A 26,786-nucleotide genomic window follows, 5' to 3' on the forward strand; every position below is an offset into this window, starting at 1 on the left:
AGGTTTTCCAGAAACAGGCACACTAAAGTTAGACAAGAGGCAAAAGGTTATTTAGAACAATGTATAAAGTGAATATTTCTAGATTGCCCAGAAGGAATAATAATACTTAGCTGTGTAATAGCAATATTATTTCTTATACTTTGCATAAAGATAGTCTGCAACATAAGAAGGGGATTAAACCCTACAGATTTGTTGTCCCCCCCTGGTAATCCTGCCTTTATATAAACAATAAAGATAAAGATATAATTATCTGACGGTCCGCTAAGAGTAAAGACATAAGGTGTACCCAGACGTGGGTAATAAAGAGTCTAGGACCGATAAGGATTCAGAAAATTATTGGGGGTATACCCCCTGGGAATATGCATACAGGCATGGGGGAAGCTCCCTCACTACAGGCATGGATTTCCTAAGCAAGGGCCATTAAAAGCAGACAAATGGAAAAAAATAATTAAAGGACATCACAAGCAGTCATTAAAAGAAGGTTATCTTGAACAATGTATCACAAGCTAAATGATATAATGACTAAAACAATGAATCAAGTAGGTTGTGTACTAAAAATGTATGTTTGATGTTGCGCAGCTTAAAGAGTGAGATGTGCCCCTCCCTTATTCTGTGTAAAAGATTTCAGTGTTGAGATAAGAAGAACGCTGTTTTTTGTTATCTGACAATGTATGTAACATTGCTTCAATATTTCAAGAGAAAAAATATGTCCGGAGTGTTGATTGAAAGTAACATGTTGAAGCTATTGTGTATTTAGTCTAATGCTGGGACTTGTAGTTCCACAGCAGTAGGCTGGAAGATAGCAGTTAAGTTTTCTTTCTCTGTATGTGAGTTTGATCTCCGTCTTACTGCGTGTGAGGGAGATCCGTGTTTGTCTGTCTTGACCGTTTTAAGAGACATGTTTCAAGGTTGAAAAAGCTGTACAGTTGCAAATGTAATGCTTTTGAAGAGATGCAAAGAAGTTTTAAAATCTTCGGTCCGTCACAAGACTGTAAATAATGTACATTATCACTGTTAATAGGGTCAGAACAAAACTGGCTGGGGTCCAACAAGCCGTTTCTATATTTTGAACAAAGTAATTTTGTTTCTGAAGTTGAGAATTGTGGGAGTGAGCTTTACATGGAGAGATATTACAAGCTGTTTTTATCTGTGTAAAATGGCGCTGATAAATGTTCTCAGAAATCAGGAGGGTTTGTTATGCCCATAATGAAATGTTACGAGATAAAATGTCGTCTGTGAGCGAGAATTGTGAATATATATTTGTATTTTAAACATGGAAATCACAGAATCTGAAAATATGTGTGAATATTTGGTTTACAAAGAGATGAGAAAGGAGTGGCTTTGAACACTCACCCAGGTCTCGTCACTTTGACATTCCCTGTTTGTGAGATTAGGGACTGCCCCTTTGAGGAAATCAGTTTTTCATTGCGTGGAATGCATAGCGTCACAGTTAAGCTACAAAGAGAAACTTTTAAACAAGTGTCGTATTAGCAGCTGTTCAATGTGAATTAATAACAGTTACTGTAATTCCTAGTGAATAAATGTTAATCTCTATGCAAAAGTTTTTTCTTCACAGATCTCCAGAAAAAAAGACCATTTAGGCAATGCAGATTGCATTGATCCAACTTCCAATGAATAGAAGTTGCAATATGTTTTGGTCAACAGCCACAACAAACATAAGTATAAACTAATGAAGGATTTAAAGAACGTAGATTCTGCTGAGTAATGATTATCTTGTTTTGGAAAGAGATATTAGAGTTTATGGGCTATTCACAAATGCATGAACTAGGTGGTTTTTCTGTATGTCGAAGAAGGTGAGAAGATGTTTTTAAAGGGAAAAGGGGAAATGGACTAACATTGAAGTTGAATATGAAATAGTGTTTAAGTTTATTTTTGGGGTTTTTTTTAAACCAAATTTTATATCAGATGGTTTGAAAGACAGTAATGCAGCAATGGCAGCCACAGTACCCAGAGACAAGGTTGTTACAATATGTGGATGATTTGTTATTGTGTGCAACAAATTAACAACAATGTAAAACAGAAACAATAAAACTACTTATGTTTTTACATAAGGTAGGATGCAAAATAAGCAAGGATAAATTGCATGTGGCACAATCCCAAGTAATCTTTTTGGGACACTGTATAGGAAAAGGAACAAAATACCTTACAGCAGACAAAATAAATGCTATAAAAGATGTTCCTGTGCCCACTACAGTGCGAAAATTAAGAGCCTTTTTAGGCTTGGTAGGTTATTGCAGAGAATGGATACCCAACATCTCTGCATTATTAGACCCTCTGTATGAAACCACCAAGGGTAATAACAAGGCCCCATTGCAACTTACAGATAAACAGGTTGATGTTTTTCTCCAAATAAAGGCAATCATTTTACAAGCACCAGCCCTGGGGTTACCAAATTATGATAAACCCTTTGTATATTCTGTCATAAGCAGAAGGGCTTTGCACACAGTGTATTAACTCAAGAGCATGGTGGTAAACAACGACCTTTGGGGTATTACTCAGGAAAACTAGACCCTGTAATTAGAGGTTCAGCTTCATGCATAAGAGCAGTAGCTGCGGCTGCTCTGCTAAAAGACAAAGTGGGAGATATGGTGTTAGATCATTCCCTCACATTACAAGTACCGCATGCAGTAACAGAAATTTTAAATCAAGCTAAAACCAAACATCTGTCAACTGCCAGACTTACTAAATATGAGGTTGCATTATTAAGTCAGAGTAACCTAACCATTAAAAGGTGTACAGTTTTAAATCCAGCCACCCTGTTACCACAGGATGAGGAAGAGGATTTAAAAGAGGGGAGTAGTAGTCTGGAAAGTAGCCATAAGCATGATGACTTCAGTGAGGAGTTTAATGCGCAGGGCTCAGATCACACTACAAATTTTTCTCATGACCGTTTAGCTTTGATGGATTCTGAGCATCAAGGGCTTCCCAATGTGTTCGAAGAGCCACTAACAAATCCTGATATGATCTTATTCGTAGATGGTTCCAGATACTACCACAGGGGCAACCCAAAACAGGGTATGCTGTAACTACTGAACAGCAAATACTCGTCCAAGAGGCCTTAGACCCAGGGCAATCAGCACAGGAGGTGGAACTGCAAGCCTTAATAGATGCCTTTATTATGGCTGAAGGGCAGAGAGTTAATATATACACAGACTCCAGGTATGCTTTTGGGGTAGCACATGATTTTGGCCCCATATGGCGTAGCCGGAACTTACTGGGGGCAAATGGTAAGCCAATAAAGCATGCAAGCCTCATAAAAGCATTATTTGAGGCCTTAGCAGCCCCTACAGAAGTGGCTATTTTAAAGGTAAAAGCACACACTAAGGAGCAAACGTTTGAAGTAAAAGGTAATAGATTAGCATATAAAGCAGCCAAGGATGCAGCTTTAAAAGCAGTAGCCATATACTATGAGGTCACCCTAGGCCGAGGGAAACCAATAGACTTGCAGGTGTTAAAACAATTACAGAAACAAGCAATGCCCACAGAAAAGGGAGAGTGGGAAAAAAAGGGGAGCAACAGCACAGAATGAATGGGACACTAAAATTAAAAATACAGAAAGCTATGAGAGAAACTGGTAAATCCTGGGTAGAATGTCTGCCCTTAGCTCTCTATTCTGTAAGAATAACCTCAAATAAAAAAACTAAGTTGAGTCCTTATGAAATATTGTTTGGTGGGCCACCCAAAACAGGGTGCTATTTTCCACAACAGATGGAACATAACTATGGCAATATGGTGACTTATATGGGAGAGTTAAAAAGACAATTAACTAAAGTGCATGGTCTAGTGTTCTCTTCCACTCCAGATCCAGATAACTTGTCTGGTACCCATTGTTTGAAGCCAGGAGATTACGTCTTCGTAAAAAGGCATGTCAGAAGGACCTTGGAACCCAGATTTGAAGGACCATACCAAGTCCTACTAATTACCTCCACTTCAGTGAAACTGGAAGGAAAAGGATCTTGGATACATGCTAGTCATTGCAAGAAAGCTACAGCACCAGATCCCAATCCTGACCACTAGCTGAGGTAATATACAGGAATGACACCTGATATGTGCAAAATGCAACACAAAGCCTACACATGTGTTTTGTTTTTCCATCACATGACTATAATACTGTCTGCCGCTCCAGGGCTATTGCAAGAAAATGTGACAGTTTGCACAGGTAGAGGTTACATACACCAGGAACTACCAAAAAACAATATGACTATATGCGAATGGAATATTACAGATTTCTCAAGCATAGGGAGAAATGTAACTGCAGATTCATGTTTTAAAAGCTATTTGAGAGATGGCACTTGGGACATGGAAGACACAATACAAAATAAAACTGGAGCTCAGGAATTTGTCTGGCCATGTGACAAATTAAGTGTAAAAATAAAAGGTGGAAAGGTGTACAAAATTCTAGGAGATACACACACTCACATAATATGGGCAGCAAAATTGAATAGTACTTTTGAGCTAAAAGTAACCAATGAAACTCAATGTTGTGAGCAGCCTTTTCTGAAATGGCTAGAAAGCTATGAGGCAAAGAATCAAATAGATCAGTGTGGAAATAAAACAGATACTATAAAGTATAACCAAACCAATAATGCTACAAACTATCAAGATAGAGTAATAGTTTGTGCCAATAATACACAGATGCAAAATTCCACCTTAGGGTTAAGGCTTAGATTTTATATTTTGCAATTACAGCCTAAGGTGGTAACAAACACAATTGTAAGGGTCCCATCTACATGTCTAATGATGGGAATAAGAAAACAAAGAACAATAATAAGGTGGAACATTACTTTCCCGGCACATAGTCAAAAAAAGTGCAAGCGGGAGTGGTACGACACCTTGTTAGGAGCTACAGGGACGGGATTAGGCATAATGAACACAATAGACACTGAGGTCATAGACACGAAACTTAGCAAAACAGGAGCAGATCTCAGTAAAATAGTTCATATGCAAGCTGATTGGATGCCCACAGTCTTCAACCCTTTGACTAAAAACATACAGTGGAATAAAGAGTTTTTGCAGATATACAACAGAACCATACTTAATAGCTGGAGTACACAAGTAAACATTACAAAATTTGTAAATTGGACCCAGTGTACGTTGCAATATTTGTATCAAAAGCAGCAGAAGGACACTGCACAAACAAAGCTTATGACTAGAAACATATTATTCTATAGAAAAATGTTTAATCTGACAAACCAAGAAAGGTTTAAGTTAGATGGAAGAAAAATAAGATGTGAAGGAACCTTCTGTGCAGGGACTCTAGAAACATATACAATAAAAACAAAAGTTCAAGTATGTAAATTTATTGTTATGCCCATGATTTTGCAGGATGGTAACCTATGGACACCTGAATTTAAGGGACATTATATTGATAACAAAAACAGGTCACATAATTTAGACCTCTGTGATGACACAGACATGGGACCAGTATGCCCACAACAGACTGTTATCTTTGAACCATGTTTACTACAGCATAATACCAGCATTTGTCTATGGACATTGCAGCCAAAAGAAAAAGAATATGAGACATTAATAGAGGTGGCTCCTCAGATGGTTTGCCTCATCACATATGATGAAGCAATAACACAAACTTATGGACTAGCTTACCCGTTCTCAGGGTGCTTAATAAATGTAACACACTTACAATGGCAAGGGAAGTTGCTAATGTTCTATAAAGATAAAATGACACAGGTGGACAAAATGTTCATGTATAATGATTTAACATTACCTCAACTGACCCTAGATATAGGGATGATAGTGAAGGTAATTAATGAAACCAAGTTACTAAATGAGCATCTTAAACAGGTAAATTATACCAATAATCATGCTAAAATGGTAACTATTATTGAAGGAAATGAGCTAAGAGGCATGGCTACCAAATTGAAGGAGGATTTGGAAAAGCATTAGTGGGATGTATTCACAGGGGCATCCCCCAAAGTATCTGCAATGTTAAATATGCTGATACACCCAGTATTGATACTATGTATAATCATTTTACTACTCAGCTTATGGAATTGCTTTATTGCCTATAAAATGTTTTGCGCCCCCAGACCTTTTCAGCTATATTGATACCTTACCCTCACCTTCCTATTCAAACTATGCAGCACAAAGGTGATCCCCTTTTTGTGAAATAAGTGACTAAGACACTTGCCGAGCGCACTGCATATTTTTATACCTAATCTACCCCTGATTTATATTACTAAGCCCCCCCGGATGCCTCCTATTGTCATACCATAATAAGATGAATGTATGTGGATTATAAGACTTTGACTGAATGTATCTTTACCAGCGTCTAGGGTCCAGAAGGGATTCCATTCATTGAAGTAGGCAAAGTGCAGGTGTAATCCACAGACATAAAAAGACAGGTAGCATTTTAAAAGTATGATAAAAAGGAGGATCTGTGAGAGTTAATATGGTAAAAAGTACATATATTGATCAAACTTGTAAAATAAAAGATGCTTTTCTTTGTTTTTCTGAATATGATATTGACACCAGCTTTTCTGTTTCTTTCTCATGTGAATATGCTGAGCTTGGCAATACGCCCAGAGGCCGTGGTGGAGACTAAGGCTATGGACCGTCCTTGAAGATAAGGAGTTACAGGAGTTACAGGCCTTGACATTTACAGCAGCATCCCTGAGAAGTGAAATAATAGATGTATAGACTCTTTCTGTTGAGACTATGCCTAATTTTCTCTTGAGAAAATGCAATAATTTCTAGATAACGAATGTGCCTGCGAGCACACTTTTCATGTATAAATAAAGCCTTCTGACTAGGGGGCAGTCAGAATTGATTCTCATTCAGCCCTAAAAAACTGAGTGTGTCTCTTCTCTATCGATCGATAACCCATTTGTTGTACAGGTACCAGAGCTGATAAGTTACACTATTGGGGTGTAACTCTGACACAATACACCACAGCCACACTGACAGGGCAGCTAACAGCATTGGATGTGCTGTTAGCTGCGCGATTGGGTACAGGGATATGCGGGACCGCCCCATTAGAGGAGGAAGAAGCCGATCGCCAGCATTTGTAGGAAAAAAACCAAAAAAAAACCCAGCTTGTTAGTGTGCCGCTCTGCGCCCCCCAGGACTCAGCGCCCCAGGCTGCAGCCTGATCAGCCTAGTGGTTGATCAGGCCCTGCAGGCAGCTATCAGGCTTTTCTCTCACAGAGACTCTGCAGCCCCTGTCCTCAGGCAGTGAGAGACTGACTGAGATGCCTGCAGCCTTTTACTAGCATCACTCTGGTGCATCTCAGCAGACTCACTGTTAACTTGGGAGACCCAAATAATGGGCTTAATGGATGGAGCCTGTCTTATCGTCCTTCAGCAGCTCACAGATAATAACATTTTCCTGGGGTTTTTAAACAAGTAGGTTAGGAACCTAGGTGAAATATAGCTGCCATCATACACTAACCCAGTGACTTTGTCACTGGTCCGTTAGCATAGTAACTGGATGCCTGCAGTGAACCGCACACAGCTGAACACTTCCGCTCTTCCTGTCTGTGCACCTTGAAAGAGGACTTTCTGTTTCTAAAGGAAGCTTCACTTTGGCTCCAGAAAACGAACCTAAATGGTGAGATTCTACAAATGGAAAAACAAATACTAATACAAAATGGAAAAACAAATACTAATACAAATAGATTAAGATTGCCATAAAAAAACACCATCATGTAATAAAGAATGATTTATACATTTATAAGTTACATAGTCCATGTTCCACAATATAAATAATAAAAACTTTGCATGCATGGATGTAGAATTACAATCTTCACAATAGGCATTACATAATAACAGAATAAAATATCATAGACCCCCCCATCAAAAAACATTACAGTAATTGCAAAAATATGGTTCTCTTTTTCCGTCTTTTAATGACATTCTCAATCATTCTCCTCCGATTTACTCCACATAAATTGGAAAACCTCAAATCAAGTATGCAGACATTTGCTACTATACTTACTAAAAAACATATGTGAAATACAATGTAAATCATAAGTAACGGAAACCATAAAAAGGAACTAGATTTTAACAAGTAAGGAAGCATTTTAATTCAAAATCTTTATTAAGACCATATAGGATGAAGCAATCTAGTTTAAAAATCCAGGACATCTCTGTCCTTGCTAACCGGTTCTCTATATTCCTGTGTTTAGAGTTGCTATGGATTAATTCAATAAAATGAACAAGGTCTTTTTCTGAACTTCCATGTTCTTTCTTAAAATGCACAGACAGTGTGTTATGTTTCCTTTCTTATGTTCCAAACATGTTCACAAAAACGTTTTTTAAGTGGTCTGGTTGTTTTACCTATATATACCAAACCACATTTACATTCCAACGAACAAATAATATTTTTTGAATTATATGTAATAAAATGGTTTACTTTATACGTATACGCTTGAATTCTACTACTCTTGCTTTTTATGGTTTTTCCTACAGCCTTCAGACTGGACTTTACCATTACTAATGTATATTTCTAAGTCCAGGAAATTAACAGATATTTGGCTAATACTGAATGAGAACTTTATATTGCAATCGTTCTCATTAAGATACAGACAAAATTGAGTCAAATCTCCTCTCCAAATAAGCAGAACATCATCTATGTATCTGAACCAGGATACCAGGCCTGCCCCAAAATTACGGGAATCACCTAAAAATAGATACCACCAGTATGCAATAAATAAATGGCGTAGCTCGGATTAAACCTGGTACCCATAGCTGTACCCGTCTTCTGAACACAATATTCTCCCATGAAATAGAGATAATTATTTAATAAAATGAAACTTCTACTATCTATAAGGAATTGTTTAAGATTATTAGTGTGCTTGGTTGTATTGAGAAAAAATTATACTGCTTCAAGATCTCTTTGATGCGATATAATTGTATAGAGGGATGCGACGTCTGCAGTTATTAAATAATAGTCTTCCTGCCATTGCATATTATCTATTCTTTTCAAGATATCTCCAGTAACTTTCAGATAGGAGGGTTGTTTTTTTTACCCCTATTGGCTGCAAGTGGTCTACAAAAGACGATAGATTGGTTGCTAAACTGTTCACTCCTGATATTCTTTGTAGTCCAGTTGGATTAACTAAGCTTTGACAGATTTTAGGAAGAACACACATTATATATATATATATATATATATATATATATATATATATATATATATATATATATATATATATATATATTATATAAATATAGTGTAGAAGGCTCAAATATTTTCAAATGAGCAAGTTCATCTTTATTTAAGGTTTTAGAAACTTTATATTTGGTGATCAAACTTTCCTATTGCTGGTTATAGCAGTGTGCTGGGGGATTTTTCTCTAGGTAGTATTAGCATCAAATTGTCTCTCAACTTCTTTACTGAATTTATCCTGATCCATAATTACAACCCCTCCCTCTTTATCTGCCGGCTTAATAATTATGTTAGTATCCTTTTGTAATGTTTTTAACACAATTTTGGAGGTAAGGTTTGGAGTTATTTTCTTTTTGTTAATTTTGATCAGCTTTTATGACATAATCCGTTACTAATTTGTTAAAATCTCATTATAGGTTACCTTAATAAGGACAGGAAAAAAGGAGATTTTTTTTTTTTAAGAATTAATGATTGTAACATTTTGTATATTTTCTACCCTCTCCAATAATACATCAGTCTGTTCATGACTACTTTTTCCTCTTTAATAAGAAAAAACTATTTTAAAGTGAGTCTCCTTATAAACTTTTGTATTTCTTTAAAAGTTTCAAATAGATCTGGGGTGGACGTTGGTGAAAACTTTAAACCCTTTGAAAGTAGTGACCGTTCACTCTTACTAATAGTTGTAGAAATTAAATTGAAAATCTCAATACTATTCTCATCTATCGTTTGTGGCTCAATCAATGTTTTATTCTTTATTCTTGTAGCTCAAGAGAACTCCAAGCATTGATTAGGCAAGAATGGGCGGCCATTAGTCAGTATGTGGCCCAGAAGTTGATTGACAGCATGCCAGGGCGAATTGCAGAGGTCTTCAAAAAGAAGGGTCAACACTGCAAATATTGACTCTTTGCATAAACTTAATGTAATTGTCAATAAAAGCCTTTGACACTTATAAAATGCTTGTAATATTACTTCAGTATACCATAGTAACATCTGAAAAAGTCTAAAAACACTGAAGCAGCAAACTTTGTGAAAACCAATACTTGTGTCGTTCTCAAAACTTTTGGCCATGACTGTACCTTTTCTAGTTTACTCACCATTTACACTAAGAAATTGTAGCTGGACAACTTGACCAAGTTGTCTTGAGAGGTTAGTTTAAAAAAAATCGCATTGTTGCCACCATGGAAAATGTCACCATTTCTTAGTAGCTAATTTTTTATGTCACTTTAAATAATTATGCATTATAAGCAATTTTCTAGACAGTAAAGTCTTCCATCCCCCTTACACATGATATTCATTAAAGGTTTAGGTGAGCATAAAGACTTTTGATGAATGTATGACATATATTTAATGAAACATGGGAATTAATATGCAAATAAAATTTAATTGACATTAAATACACACGTGTGTCTCATTTACCTCTAATGGTCTGGATCAATGCATTAACAACACCTGGTTTTGTCAGCAGTTTCATCCTTGTTAGAGGCTTATAAAAACCTTTAATAGCTCACAGGCACTTACTGCTCACACGGGAGCGCTCTCAGTGACAATAACATAGTAACAGAAATAAATGATTTGAGCGAGGGGAGAGGTGTGTGATGGAAACAAGAGTTGCAAGACTGTATGTCACTTAATGGGAAAAGAATCAAAGAAATGTATCTTGAGTAGGACTGCAAAATGGACTGACTGTTAGAATGAACTCTACATCCATTTACCAACACACATACACCAAAAATATAATATGCAAAATGTATTGCTATTCAATGTGAATAAGAACTTTTCATTCATTTTCAATAGTGACACGAGATTTGCATTGTACATCTATATATTAATATCATGACTTTTATGAGTGACTTATTTCTATGAAGTCGTTGTCTGAGCAGGGCACACCAAGGTTTTGATCTGTAGATTTGCAGAAAAATATAGGCGTTGTAATCAGTTGCATCGTTTCGAAGTTATTTTGCAAAATGTCTGATTGTCATTTACAATTATGCATCATCATTGTTATGTGGAAAATGTGACAGTTGGCAATACACCGGTGCACCTGCTGGTTGCTCTGGAAACTGTGATAGTTAGTGAACTCTCCCTGTGGACCTGCTGGGTGACCTGGTACATGTGACCTGCTGGGTGGTCTGAAAACTGTGACAGTTATTTGCAGCTACATATATCAACACGTCTTGCGGGGACCTCAATCACGGAGTGCTGTATTATTTCATTATTCACTTATCCTCGCTTTGTTTACAATAAACATGGCAAGAGGACATCCCCGAGGACGTCGACGTGGTGGAACCCTTACAGGTCGCCCAGAGCACGCAGTTCAGAATATTATCGTCACAATCAACGTATAACAAAAACAACTGATACGCCCAAATTTATATGCTCAATATTGAACAGGCAAGTGAGCACCGTATAGCTAGAAATCCAAACTGTAATATAACATTGATGAACGATCTTAACACTATGTTGAATCAAGTGAACCCTCTTGCACAGAGCCTAGTGATGATGCACAAAGTCGAAAAACAAGAGAAGGAAGATGCCCAAACAGCAATGTAACTTCGATGGGAGAACTTATACATATAATGCAGTGTATAATGAAATTCTTTAGTTCCTTTAAAATAGTGATTTATAATATAGTTATTTTATTCAGTATACTCCATTGTTAACATTTGTGCATGTTATGCAGTATATAAAAAAGTTATTGAATTATGCTAATAAAGAAATTTAGTCATTACATTTCAGTTTAATATAAGGCAGTTACCGCTGGGTTTAGCTAGTATAGTTGACAAAGGAGAACGTGCAACAAAAACTTTCCCATGACTCATTGGGCAACCCCGAAAATGAACTAGAGTCTACTTATTAAATGTACCTTAGAGGGGATGGATTCCTCCAGCTGTAATGTACTATTTAACTAGATGAGCTGGTAGGTAGGGCAGCACAGGGTATAGACGAGGGATGTGAGCTGATCATGTGATACTCGTGTGCACACATGTCTCCCTCACTACAGCCAGGTATAGCGCACTGCTACTGAGCCTCCCAGCCGAGCATCTTAAAAAATTGCAGCTTGACCCTTTAATGCTTGGTGCAGAAAACTTTACCTTCTCCAGTTTACTCACTTCTCAGACTAAGAATTGCAGCTGGGCAGCCTGACCAAGCTATCTCACTATTAATGTACACATTTCACTAAAAGTCGCTGCTAGAACCTCATCAGGGCAGGTATTAAAACTGGGCTGGGCGAAGTCTACCTGGTGTGCACCTAACCTGTGACGGCGACTGAAACAGAGCTCCTCTTCGTCAATAAATCAGTCAAAATAAACATTTGTATTGGTTTAATGTACACTGGCTGAAACAGAGATGACTGAATAGCTACAGCAGCCTGAAGATAAAATGCAAATATAAGGACAGATACCTCAGAAACATGTATTATATATATCATATATTATATATATATATATATGTGTGTATACAAGTTAACCCGTGCATGATACTCATGCATTCTAGTCAAATCAAGCTACTTAAGGTGTTAAAAAGGTTCTTGTCATGCATTTGGGCCTAGCCCAGGCCTCCTCAGGGGAAGAGCGTTACTTCCCGACGCAAGCGCCCTTTTTTAACGTGGTTTTGGTTTTGTCCACATGTCACCACCTCATAATTTTTCTCCATCACCTCATCCTTCATCGTCACATCCTTCATCAAGCTACTTAAGGTGTTAAAAACTCCCCACTGTCACCCCCGGCAACCACCAAACACTCCCAACTGTCACTTCTCCTTCAAGAAATATATAGGTCAGTGTACAACTCTGCCCAGCAGGTGGCGCTGCAGCTTGGTATTTTTTTTTTTTCCACACACGCCACTAGGCATTTATATAGTAGATATATATATAATGTGTGTATATATATAAACTCATACTTTTTTACCCTAAATTTTTGTTAAGGGGCCAGCAGGTTACAATAACACATCCAAACATACAGACTTGATTACCCACAAAATAACACAGATATTTGCCTAGAGCCTAGAGGTTGGGGTACAGAGACAACTTGCACAACAAGTTACTACGTGGGATCTACTAAATGTCATTTTGCAGAAAAGGTGATAAAAATCCAAATTTTTTTAATGGTTTACAGGTTGATTTGCTAATCACTAAATCTTTGAAAGGCAAATCTACCTAATAAATTACAGTTTCCAAACTGTGTAAGACTGCAGATATAGGCGAATGTACAGGAAAATAAAAAAAAGATAGAATTAATGTCACCTGGTAATAATAAAGGCATTCATGACAAAACAGTGAAACAAAAAAAAGGTGTTTTTTTTTTTTTTTAAATTTCCCACATGAAATACATTTATTAGAACATTGTTAATGTCTACTGAATACACAAAGAAATCATACTTGCCAACCTTATGTTGATTTAGGCCGGATCCAGGAGTTCCTTGAGGACACAAGGGGTGTATGGGAGGAGGGGGCGGGGGCTTCGTGAATCTCTACATTTTGGCCCTGCCCCCAGTGACGTAATGCCTGTTTTGGCAAAAAGACCCCAAACAAGCATTACATCATTGGGGGTGGGGCCAAAATTTCGCAAATCGTGAAGCCCCGCCCTCTCTACCCGTACATGCCGGCTCTAATTTAGTGCAGTGGGCAGATGCGGGAGAATCGCCAGCTCTCCCGGGATTCCGGGAGACCTACCAGGAATACTGGAGTCTTCTGGACATTCCGGGAGAGTTGACATGTATGAAATAAATCTTAGTTGTTCGTAATTGCAAAATCATGTTACAGGATGTATACGAGACTGTCATCATTACTGATCAGCACTAGAGCTGGTGCAAGAGATACGGCATAAAATCAAGTAGCAATCACTGCTGTACAGCTTGATATGGCTGTGGCTGCATGCGTGCATGTTTAGCAAGCCCCTTTCGTACAATGAGTACATCCAAATGCCCCTTCCCCGCCCACTTCACTCCCCAAAGTCGGAAGCTGCAGTAAGTGCTCCTTGCACCAACTATTGCACGCACATTGCTTGCGTACACGTCTGTATCTGTCTGTTCTGGGCATGTACAGAGTGATTCTGCGCACTATAGGCTCAAAATCAGCAGATACATCCCCTAATGGATCAGACCTACGTCTAAATAATTACAGGTCTTTCTTCCTTCTCTCAGCCCTATCAAAACTTCTGCACAAAATTGTCAATGCCCAGCTGAAGCCCTTCATAGGTGATATTAATCTGCTCAACCTAATGCATTCTGGTTTCTGAACCGACCATAGCACAATTAATGCCGTGGCCAAGGCGACAAATGACTGTTTGAGAACGAAAAGTTTGTGTGCAGCATCATTCTAGAACTGAATAAGGCCTTACACCGTATTCTACACAGCCTTCTCATTAGAAGCTATTAGTCTAAATTCTACCTGGTGTTGACTCCACAACTACTCCCCTTACAGGCATCAACAAGTCAAGGCTGAAAGTCAACTTTCTTCCTCAAATCTGCTAAAATAATATGTCCTACAGGGATCCATCATGAGATCAATCGTATGTGCCAGTTATATCTACAATATAGACTTGGGCATCAATGAGGTGAACTTTAACTGGTCGCAGATTCTGTATTGGTCTACCTAAGCCGCACAATATAAGAAAAAGTTTACTGTCCCAGATAGCAATGTTACCGCCACCAATAGCCCTGCCATCGGTAAGGTGTGCTAGCTTTTGCTAGGGAAGACTTCACCATGTGTTTGCATGTGGAAGCCTACTTAACAAGTATCAAGGCTTTATTTGTAACACCCCAATCCCTGATCTGATCTCCCCATCTCAGGATCACAGATAATTATTTTTTATTTTTTTAAATGGTTTCTTTAGAGACGAAGGGCTAGATTACTAAGCTGCGGGTTTGAAAAAGTGGGGATGTTGCCTATAGCAACCAATCAGATTCTAGCTTTCATTTATTTAGTACCTTCTACTAAATGACAGCTAGAATCTGATTGGTTGCTATAGGCAACATCCCTACTTTTTCAAACCCGCAGCTTAGATTAGTGAATTTTAAAAAATGATTTAGGGCTAGATTTACTATTTTTTTTTTACAAAAGTAATTTGTAAAATAAATTAAATTTATTTTAAACTTTATTTTTATTTCCAGAAATTGCACTGAAGCCCAAATTGGAGGTTTCAGTCCCATTCTGCATGCACGACCCGACAATCTGGCTCACACATGCACAAGACTGCAAAGACTGTCCTGGGGAAGTGGTATAGAATAGCCGGACAGCTGATCAGCAGCCTCGGCAATTTGATAAATTGCAGTGATAACTGATTTTGTTATTGTCTTGATAATTCTACTAAAAAACCCCAGACTTTTTCCTTTAATTTTAATGGGTCCATTTATTTCAATATTTGTATATGCTCTTTCCACTCTTTGAAGCTCATTCAAATATTTTATTTTCCAAAATCAAATCAGCTTTATGAACAGGTGTGCAATACAATGCACTGAGCCCACTTTCTGCAAGAAACACCTTCATCCGCTCATCTCACCCATCAGGATATTCCACCACCTTGACGTGCTAATCCATGAGCTTCTTGTATAAATGGGGTCATTCACGGAATAAAATGTGTGAATAACTTCATAAAGCAGCATTTGTGCCGTGAGCCTCTTTATTTCAGCTTCAGATATGACCTTTACTGTGTGGCTACTGTGATTTAACAATTCTCAGCCTTCTCCAATCTGCTCTACAGCAGTACTGAGGCAATTCTATATTCTACATTATTAACCCCTGTCTGCATTTTCCAGCTACACTGTGCGGCTGAGCAGGAGAATCTAAGAACATTGTGCGTTCGTGACCGCAGTGCATTATAATCTCCATCGTGACATGTCTACATAACTTGAATATAACGCCATTTACTACATTTAATGACCATTTCAACACATATTAACAGCTTAATCCTTTAGAATAAGCAGAGATAGTGAAATTGCATTCAATATAGAGAATAAAAGGGATTATATTAAAATAAGCATATTTCAAGGGACAAACAGTTCTCAGGATACATCTTTATACTGTCCTGCCAAATTAGGGATAGTTTGTGTCTATTCTTTGGAAGATTCATGGTAATGCTTTCCTTATTACCGTCTTGTTATACAGAAGGAATCCCCATTACAGCAAGCTAAAAGAAGCAATTGCTCTGGTAGTAAATATCAGAACAGACACAGATACTGTAAACCGTCCTCGCAGGAGATGTGCAGCACAAGCTGAGAAGACAATGATACCCTCTACTCTGTCCCTGACTATAATTAGCAATGATGTCACCAGTGAAGCTTAAGCGATTTAACCTTATGGATTTGTAACTTCAGCCATTTTTTAAACAATGACAGCTTTATAGATTTTCCTCTTTTTCTATAAAACTGGGGCACATGAACACAATACAACACTTATAAACATTTGCATACAATACAACACCAAATAATGACAGTGTCTAGTCGGGAAGTACAAAGGCTTTCTACATGAATGTTATAGAACATATGGAGACATCAATGAAGTCATACATTGACCTACCTAAGCATCACAATACCACTGTTATTGTAAAGGGTGCCTCTGTTGGCCTAAGCTGCAATTACATGCTGTTCTTTGTGCCCTGGCTAGTCAGGGCCGCCTTCAGAAAAAAATCGGGCCCAGTACGAGCCCCCCGTGCCAACCGGGCCCCCCCCCATGAGCGGGCGCCCCCCTCATGAGCGCCCCCCCATGAGCAACACATACTTACCTGGGGCCCGCCGCTGGTCTATGATATTCTGTCTTCAGCCTGGCTGTCACCGTGACAGCCAGGCACCAGGATCAGATCGCAGGGGTGGAGGAATCATTCCCCCTGCGATCATGTGTTCTTTCACAGGCAGAGCACATGATTGCAGGGGGAATGAATCCTCCACCCCTGCGATCGGATCCTGGTGCCTGGCTGTCACGGTGACAGCCAGGCTGAAGACACAATAGTGGAGACCAGCGGCGGGCCCCAGGTAAGTCTGTACTGAGCTGTTGTACCAGGCCCCCTGGTGAGCCCGGGCCCGGTACAACAGTACCCCCCGTACCCCCCTGATGGTGGCCCTGTGGCTAGTTGATGGGTACGGATAACCAATACCAGAGGACCCCCTGGCTCTTTGTCCCCCAACCTGAAACAATTGTTTAACCAGCCAAAGCACTAGACAGTTTGGCCTTGTTTCCACTCTAATAGGGAGAACACAAGTCTGTGGTCTCACTACTATTGTGAAAACAAGCCCTGGGTTACACAGCTTTATTTTCACTCATTTAGTATAATGGACAGGAGTCTTAGGGACCTCTGTCAGTTATACTGAGGCCACTTCATCCCAATTTTGTTCATTACACTGGCCTCCACAGCACACAGGGGTTGGGTAGAGGCCTTTGCTTTTCAGTGGAAGGTTGGTAGCCATTGGATGTAACATCAAGCTATTCTTGAAGCCCCTTTATAGATGCACCAGTCTCTGTGCTAACCAATCTGAGGCTTGTATTCACTATGGCAGAGGAACCCCATTCTTGTGGCCTCCCTGTTATAGTGAAAACCAGTAGAGCCTAGAGCTGATTTTCACTATAGCAGGGAAACCTCATGCTCATGGTCTTGAAGTTATAGTAGAAACCAGCCGTTGCTGTTTAGCACTCGGGCTGATTGATAATTTATGGGGGGGGGGGGGGGTATGTTGTCCCTTTATTTATTGTGCTGGCCTAGTGAAAGTAACTCTGGGTTTTCCATTAATTTCAATGGGCCCATTCATTTCAGTGGGGTTCCTAAATGTAGAGCACACACTGGAACCAGTATTGAAATGAAAGTGCCATGAAATGAACGTAAAAAACTCAGGTTTTTAAAACATCACTGGTGAAATTATGTTTTAAAATTGATTAAAACTGTTACAAATTGCATGAATTTGAAGTGAAATAGATGTTTGAAAAGTAGTGAGAGATGGAACAATGAATTCCCAAGGGTTTTTTTTGCAATTTTAATGGATTTAAAAATGGACTTTGAAAAATCAATCTTTATTAAATCCCCTCCAAGAATCATTTACTAAATCACAGAATATACAAACATTTGTCCACCTAGTGCATACAGTGGTGCACTCTCACACTAGACTTTTTCGAATATACCCTCATAAAAATAAGCTGCATACCCTTGTGCAAGCTTACAGTTCCCGGCAGAAATACACCTGGTGGAATGAATAAATAATAAATAAAGACATTATTTCAAAGTACTGTACTAGTACTAAATACTGTTCTGTTCTTTCATGGATGGTGGGGTGTGTGTGCCCTTATTGGCTCAGATCCCCAAGATCTAGCAGGGGAATGTGGCCATGAGGTTGCCCAACCTCTTGATATCCTCTCCTGGGGGGAGGGAGGGGTGACAGGAGAGGTGACCTAGAGAATTTCCAAAATTCTATGTCATTCCTCTTTCAACAACTAAAAAAAGTTCATGTGTCACTTGTTCAAAAATATCTTTAATATCTTTAAGCTCAAAGCTATTATCTCATTACAGCAATTGCTATTTTAAACTTACGTTTTCCCGACAGTCAAGCGCAAGATTCCTTTGTCGTTTTTGTACAGCGTTTTAATTAAAAATTATGCACAATTCTTTCCTAAATCATATATTCTCTTGATCTCTGCATGTGTTCCTGAAATACGGGCCTCTCCAGCTCCTTAACACTGTGGGATATTGATAACCAACATTGTTACATTGAAGTCAAACTGAATTACATATGAATGTGTACACTGTATACTAAGAAAGCGTAATCAGAATGTAATATTATACATAAGTGATATCTCTCATGTATGCTAAACCTTCAAAAACGAAATGCTTTGATTGTTTTGTTATGCAAATATTACAGTGTGTATTGTTATATTTGGTTAGTTTGTTGCAAAGCTGGTCCTCTGTGGGAAACTAAAGTGCATGTTATAAAGGATAAATTAGGATGAGACATCACAGAGTCACTTGAGAGCAGGCAGTTCTCCTGGAGAACGCCTACCATCCTCAAGGGCTGGGACATGGCATGAGACCCCAAGCCCCACGCATCTCATTGACGGGAGTTTTTGCTGGCAATAGGGCTGGTTTCCTCTTCGCCCTATACATTGATAGTTTACCGCCGGCAATAACACTGCTATCACTGGTGATCACCCTGCTCCCTCTAGCATAGGGAAGTATGTTTAAAGTTTTGCAGAGGTACATGTACCGTGTGATATCTGTTCCCAGGATTATTATTCACATAAAGCATTTATTAAAGCATAAAGTTTTCACATATATATATTTTTTTAAAACAAATATTCAACATAAATCTGGGATCGCATGTGCACACAGCTACTGAGACTGCAAAATGGTAAGTTCACCCTTTCCTGAACTAATCTCAACATGGTAGCTGCCTCGGTAATATATATATATATATATATATATATATATATATATATATATATATATATATATATATATATATATATTTTATTGAAGCAATAAGGTAATTTTTTATCTCTGTGATAACCAGCAATAAAAAAAACTATAGAGAGTCTGCTATTCATAAATGAGTCTCTTAATAACAACTAACACTGTAATGTTGTTACTTGCCGATATCTTAACTTGTAATAAGCAGCAGCTGTAAATCTACAAATACTGGTATATCATACTTGACAACTCTCCCGGAATGTCCGGGAGACTCCTGGATTCCGGGTCTCCCAGACTCCCGGGAGAGTATGGCAGCCTCCCGCATCTGCCCACTTCCTAGTGAAGTGGGCAGAATTAGATCCAAAATGCCGTGATACTCAGGGGACAAAATTGCGTGATTTGCGAAGCCCCGCCCCCGAAACTCCCAACTCCCCCCAGGCAGCTCTTGGACGCCATCTTGTAAAAGTCGGCAAGTATGTGTTATATACTCTACAGATGTGGATTATTGGAGTGAATTGTACTGTAAAGTAAAAGTATAAACATGGTATATACTCTCCTATGTAAGACACTGGAACTAAGCAGTATTCCCACTTAATTTACAACTGCAGTTTTCAGGCCTGAATCATGAAATGATAAGGGTGTTTTATAAAAAATAAATCAATCAATTCAGCCCAGGAAATTGCAATAAAATATGTGGGAAATTCAAGAGCAGAGGATTTTGTACCAGGTGGATGGGGTCACGTTGGGGTCTAATATCCATGCTAAAGCAGTTTTTAAATCATCTAACTCAGGGTGATGTTACAAGACTGAACAACATTCATGGAATATTTTAGTAGCTTTTTTGGATTATTATATATCATACATTATTGTTCTAAATACAAGTCAAATTCAACCATAACTACTTATTTCCTTTGAATTACGAGAAATGACATATCTTGGCGCCACCCAATGGCCTCTCACAGAACATCACCAATTGTAAATTATGAAGGACTTCTTAATCTAAAATATACAGTATGTTGATCCAACATGAAAAGAGATGTTGTTATATCAGTGGTGGAAATAGGCCAATATATGGTGATATGTCATACCGTCACTTCTCCTACTGCTACTATCAAGAACCATTCACGTACATTTTCCATACCGCCACTTTTAAATTTCCACTTCGATCCCTGTGTTATATTCAAAAATATGTAACTAAACCTTCCAAATTGCTGGTCACCCATTGACTGATCGGGTCATTTGACCCAATGACTGCTTTCATATAATCAATGTGTCTCTAAGAAACCAGAGTTGGAATTAGTTAGAGCACTCCGGGTCCAATGAAATGCATACAAATTAGAGATGCTCACTGACCACGTGAAGTGGTTTTGGTTTTGGATCTGGATTAGCTTCAGGTTTTGGTTTTGGTTTTGGCAAAACCGCCCTCATGTGTTTTGGTTTTGGTTTGGGGTTTGTATTTTTTAGAAAAAAAAACTAAAATATGCTAAAATCACATAATTTTGCTCTTTTTTTGTTCCTACATTATCATTAACCTTAATGACACTAATTTCAAGTCATTTGCAGTCAATTTTGACCACCTCACAGGTCACATTATTATTTTCATACACTTTCGGACAAAAGACTGCAGCGACCAGGCTGGATGGTAAGCGACAGAGCAATGACACAAACACACGACAGTTCTTAGCACATCTAGGACACATTGGCACACAGCAGTTGCAGAAAAGAAAAATGGGGGTCAGTCCTCCCTCCCACCCCCCGTGATGTTGGATTTTAGAAAGAAATCCAAAACTTCCGAGATCCGAAGACATAACAATAACATTTTGCCTTGTTTTTGATTCCGAGGGTGCGCGACATTACCGAGCCGACTCGGAACCCCCAAGTCTCTCTCTCTCTCAAAGGATTTCAACTCCATCTACCACCAATGTTTGTTTGAGAGACAAGGATAAGGCATCACAATTTTTTTCACAATATATTAAAGTCACTTCAACCTACACATACTGCAGTATTTCAGTTACATTGACCCATTATACAAATAAAACACACAATTTAGTATCACAATTCTTATTTGAGTATTAAGTGCATTAAATATTAGAATACCTATCACTGTATATTTTTTGCATACTTTAAATAGTCATTAGGGCACAGAGCTGGTTGTTAATTTATTGGAATCCCACGTGTGTGTGTGTGTATGTGTATATGTATATATATATATATATACACAAATTCTTTCAGTAAAGTGCTAGCCACACCCACATTAGGTTGGCCACACTCACTTGTCAAATGCCACTTCCACTTAGAAGGGGGGCGCCGGTGCCCTGTCCCGCCCAGGGCACCAAAGTGTCTAGTTACGGCACTGAAGCTAAGTAGGGGGTTGTTATTTCTGTCAATTATGACTCATCACGGAATATGTGGCTATTGAATAAATCATTTACAAACAGATATGTGAAGACAAATTATGGTATTATATATAATCCAGAAAATAAAGATACCCATAAAATATAAATCTAAAAACACCAGCGGATGATGGAATAAATATCAGGTAAGTAATAGAGGATAAATAAAAACAAATTACAGTAAACCACGGCACATATACAAGGCACAAAATCAAGATCATTTGGAAATCTCAAAGTGAATGATAGGGAAATATACAAAAATATCAGGTAAGTGATGGATGATAAATGAAAACAAGATGCAGTGAGATCGAATATAAGTAGAAAATAATATTGAATAAGTGGTAGGTATGGATAAACCATAACGAAAAGTGGGATACAAGGAATAAGTGAGAGTGAAACGAAAAGTGATAAGTGAAGTGATAAAGTGACAAAATACAATATGCATATAAGGTATAAATTTAAAATAATAATAAATGTGAGATGAAGTGAAGAGTGAAAGTGCTTAATACAAAATTATAATGGTGAATATATATTAATGTCAATACATCTGCTCAAATTATGATTGTACCAATATGTCAGGTTGTTGTGTATATTGACATTATATCAAAGTTAAACCGCTAATAACTAAAAAAATTCCCCTATATAAAATAACCCTATGTGGAATGAGAAATGATAGAACATATTAAGTGTATATAAATATGTTACCTTATACCTATGCCTATATATATATATGTTTTTATATATTAATATAAGATTTATATATATCCAAATAGTTCACCATATTAATTTCCAAAGAATTAAAACGATAGACTACACATTCTTTACTCATCCGAGAGGACTGCCTAAAATTCGGTAGCCTTTCGGAAATTCCAGGAGAGTAGGTAAGTATGTCTTATATACAATTTAGTTCTCAAAAGCTCACCGCATTTTTATATGTATTAATAGAATGGAATTAGTTATATATTACGTATAAATGCTTTCCTTTGAAAGCATTACAACTTTATAGAATAAAGAAGAATGACTGTCTCTGATGATTTAATAATTCCACAGATAGTTCGACTACATTATACATACATTTTAATATGACAGAGTGTAGGCTGTTAGGTCATAGTCGCCTATCCTCTCGGACTCCCGGGAGAACAGGGCAACCTCCCAGCTCTGGGCTATTTCTTTAATTAAGAGGCGGGATGGGGCTTATGGCGTGATTAATAGGCAGGGGTGGGGCTTAGGGCATGATTAATAGGCAGGGGTGGGGCTTAGTGTGGCAATATGTTAGAAAATGTGATGCCAGTTTAAGGGGCAGGGTCAAATGACGCGATTCACCTAGCCCTGCCCCCACACTCCCACCTCCACCCGATCTCCCAGAGCACAACTTGCCAAAGTTAGGAGTGAATTCAGATAGAAGGTGCAATTTTGCACCTTGGCAAACAACAAGTTGCACTGCATGGGGGGGGGGGGCAGATTTTAAATGTGCTGGTAGATTTAGAGTTTGGAGGGGGCGTATCCTAGCTCAACTCTAAATCACAATGTAAAAGTAAATCTGTCCAGTATTTGTGTGCTACATGCAAAAGCCAGTACTACAGTATTTTCCCTGCATGCAAAAAAAAAATACATATGCACCCCTTGCATTACAACATGATTTGTCCAGCAGTAAATTAACACCCTATAACTGGATTTGCTTCTAACGGTAAACGCAGCCCTTAGGGCCTGCAGAGGCCATGTTGTTATTGCTGTTTAAAGAGAGATTTCTGTCCAATGTTAGAAAATCAGAATAAAGGGCGACTCACAGAGGATGAGAAGAAGAAAACCACCGGTGGATATCCCTGGACATTTGCAGTGTTGAGCAGATAATTACTTATTTTTCCACCAGGCACAACTCACCCAGGTAAATATTGCTACATTAAGTTATGACACATAAATCAGACTGCTGGTAGCCTGGGCTGTTTACCTATAACTACCAGTCTTGAGTAATAGCGTATCCTATTTCAGGAAACTTCTGTACCACCACTGCCGCAAAAGTAACTTACAACCTTTGGAGATAAAGGGCCTGATTCATGTTTGGACGCAATCTGCGCGCAACTTGCGTTTTAAAAAAGAGCACAAACTTTGAGCGCAGAACAGACAGACTGCAGTATACACACAAACGTCTGTTCACTAAAAGGTTGGAACACATTAAATAAAAGTTTGATTATAAAACAAATGATCAACTCTTAACAGTGTATTCATTAATAAAACAAATTGCATTTAAAAATATATTTTGGTAATTTGTGTTTCTATTGAATATATAAATCTTTTAATGCATAATATACATACAATGCGTTTATCTAGTCAATCTTCCTTGCATACACATTTTCTTTGCTATACAGTAGCACACATACATGTAGCTTTATAAAAGTACAAATATACTTTAGAGAATCACAGGACTTGAATTTGGGCGCAACTGCGTCCGAACAACCTCATTGCGCCCATATTGTACAGTGCCTACGTTCAACCGCCCCTTCCCTCCTGTCCTTCAAGTCAAATGAAATCGTAAGTGTAATTTACGTGAGTTGCATGCAACTGTATTCATTGACGTAAGGTCCGTTCCTGAGCATATGTACAGCTATTTCAATCAAGATGTCACACAAACGGACTTACGTTCACACATGAATTAGGTCCAAAATGACCTAGAAAAAAACCTTGACATTTGACCTACCAAGTTACATTCTACTAAATATCACATCCTATATACAGAGAAAAATAACATCAAAGGGGAAATTCAATTCCCCCCAGAGTATCGGCGCGTTAAATTTTTTACCGTTATTAAGGTAAATGTAATCCAGCATTGAAACTACTGTAATAACAGTATTTAAGCGCACTATTACCGGGACACCGCATTACTTTTTACAGTACCGCGCCCACTTGAATTCCCCCCGAAATATCTTAAATCACCATTACATAATGGGGTAGATCTATCAAATCTTCTGGAGGTGTTGCCCATAGCAACCAATCAATGATAGCTAGAATCTGATTGGTTGTTATAGACAGCAATTCTACTTTTCCTTTTGTAGAAGGCTTGATAAATCTACCCTTATGTGTTTTTTTTTTTTTTTATTAAACCTTTGGTGTACAGATTTTAATCACTAGAGATACCGCACAGAGGAAGGAGGAAGAGCACAGCGCTCTTCTTTCTCCTACGGGTAGGCTGCGTGACCCCCTGCGCTGTGCAGAGGAGGTCACATGATGAAGAAGTCCTCTACTCCCACAAGTGAAGGCTGTGCGGGCCACCTGTTCGCAGCGCTGTCACAAAACATGAAAAAAATTGCGGGAAATAATGGTAATCTACATCCCACAAATACGCCTCTTTTTATACCAAGAGCATTTCGTGGTCTTTAGAAACACCTTCATAAAATCAGTCTTTATCTAGTTTTGTGGTCTTGCTGGTGCTCTGGAAAATAGTTTTTACCAACCTACTACCCCTTAGAGCCACTTAGTTTATTCAGTTTTTCTCCTAAAATACTGATCAGTTTAGCCTCATTTATGCCTTAAATTAAGAGTGTGGGGTCATCTGGTATGTTTTATATTATATGTCACTTCTGTGCGTTTGTACATTTTTATGAAGTGTGTGGAGGAGATTGGTCTTCAGGACCTCAGAGGTAGCTTATAATGAGATTATTTTTACAGGGAGAAAAGGTCTGTGCGCCCTCCTGCAAAATGTAATCCCTTTTCTGCACCCCAAGTACAAACCTAGGCTTGGACACCTAACCCACACTTTGCACAGATCACCCTCCATCCACCCAAATTGTCCCAATGGCTGATGCAAACTTTTGCACATCCAGTTTCTGCCATTTTGGTCTGTACATCCTGATGAAGCAATATGTTGTCAATATGGGGTTATATACCATATCAGGCATGGTGTCTTATGAATGCAGTGAGTCTGTGTGTGAGAGCAATGCCTCTCTCCCAGCCCCACCAAAAACAATAGACCATTTTAGATTTAGCATTTTAATTTAGAGAATGAACAAAACAACTATGTGACTGGTGTGTACACTGGACTCCCCCTCAGGCAGTGTACACAGGGAGTTAACATATGATGACTCCACGATTAGTAAATTGTCCTTCCTCATGTTCCAATGTTCCGAGATACTAGTTACCAATCACCTAGGCAGAGAAGCCCCTATGCTTTTGAGTATAATTATCTGTAAGGTATGTAACATCAGTACTGCATGACACTGTACAGAGGACACTGCTTCACTACAGAACACTCTCCTCCGACAGTGGCCATCAACACTGCAGTCAAAATATAATAAGGACGCCTTTGATTGGGCACAGGAAGCCTAGATGTCAATGTTTCTATCATTGGCTGAGCCATAACTTGATGATTCTTGGACATCATTTGGCTACCTAGAAAGTTCATTCCTGGTCTCAGTATTGGGGGTGCATTTTCTGTGGGTGCAGAGGGCCACAAGTTAAGGGAACAGTTTGATTTATGGATCTGCACACCCTGCAGCCATGGTAGATATTGACATGTAACTATATACGGTGTGCGTTGGGAATGTATTTGGTTTATATGGGTTATTGGGTTTATATGATGGACATGGGGCTATATAATATGCTGGACAGTTATTTCGGGAGTACATCATTGTTCCTGTGCCATACTGTAACGTTTATAAGCGCCATGGTTCCTACAAAAAGGTCAAGACTCTTAATATAAGCTACACATGAAGCAACAGTGGCTGTTAGCTGCGAGAATGTACTGAGCTTTATCTAATAAACTGTTTACGGATTCCTGCCTGAATTTCCCAAAGGTAGTGCTGCCGTCTTTCATAAGAATCATTATGGATAACGCTACAGAATATTTTATGCTGAAATCGTCTCATT

The 26,786-nt window shown here is 38.4% G+C and overlaps 1 protein-coding gene across 1 annotated transcript in view; it reads right to left on the reverse strand.

The window, feature by feature from the left end:
* The window catches only part of SGCG (sarcoglycan gamma), a 333,094-nt gene that overhangs the window by 303,949 nt on the left and 2,359 nt on the right, over nt 1-26,786 (reverse strand). The window lies entirely within an intron of this gene.

Source organism: Mixophyes fleayi, chromosome 2 (assembly GCF_038048845.1).
Source record: "Mixophyes fleayi isolate aMixFle1 chromosome 2, aMixFle1.hap1, whole genome shotgun sequence".
Taxonomy (NCBI): Eukaryota; Metazoa; Chordata; class Amphibia; order Anura; family Limnodynastidae; genus Mixophyes; species Mixophyes fleayi.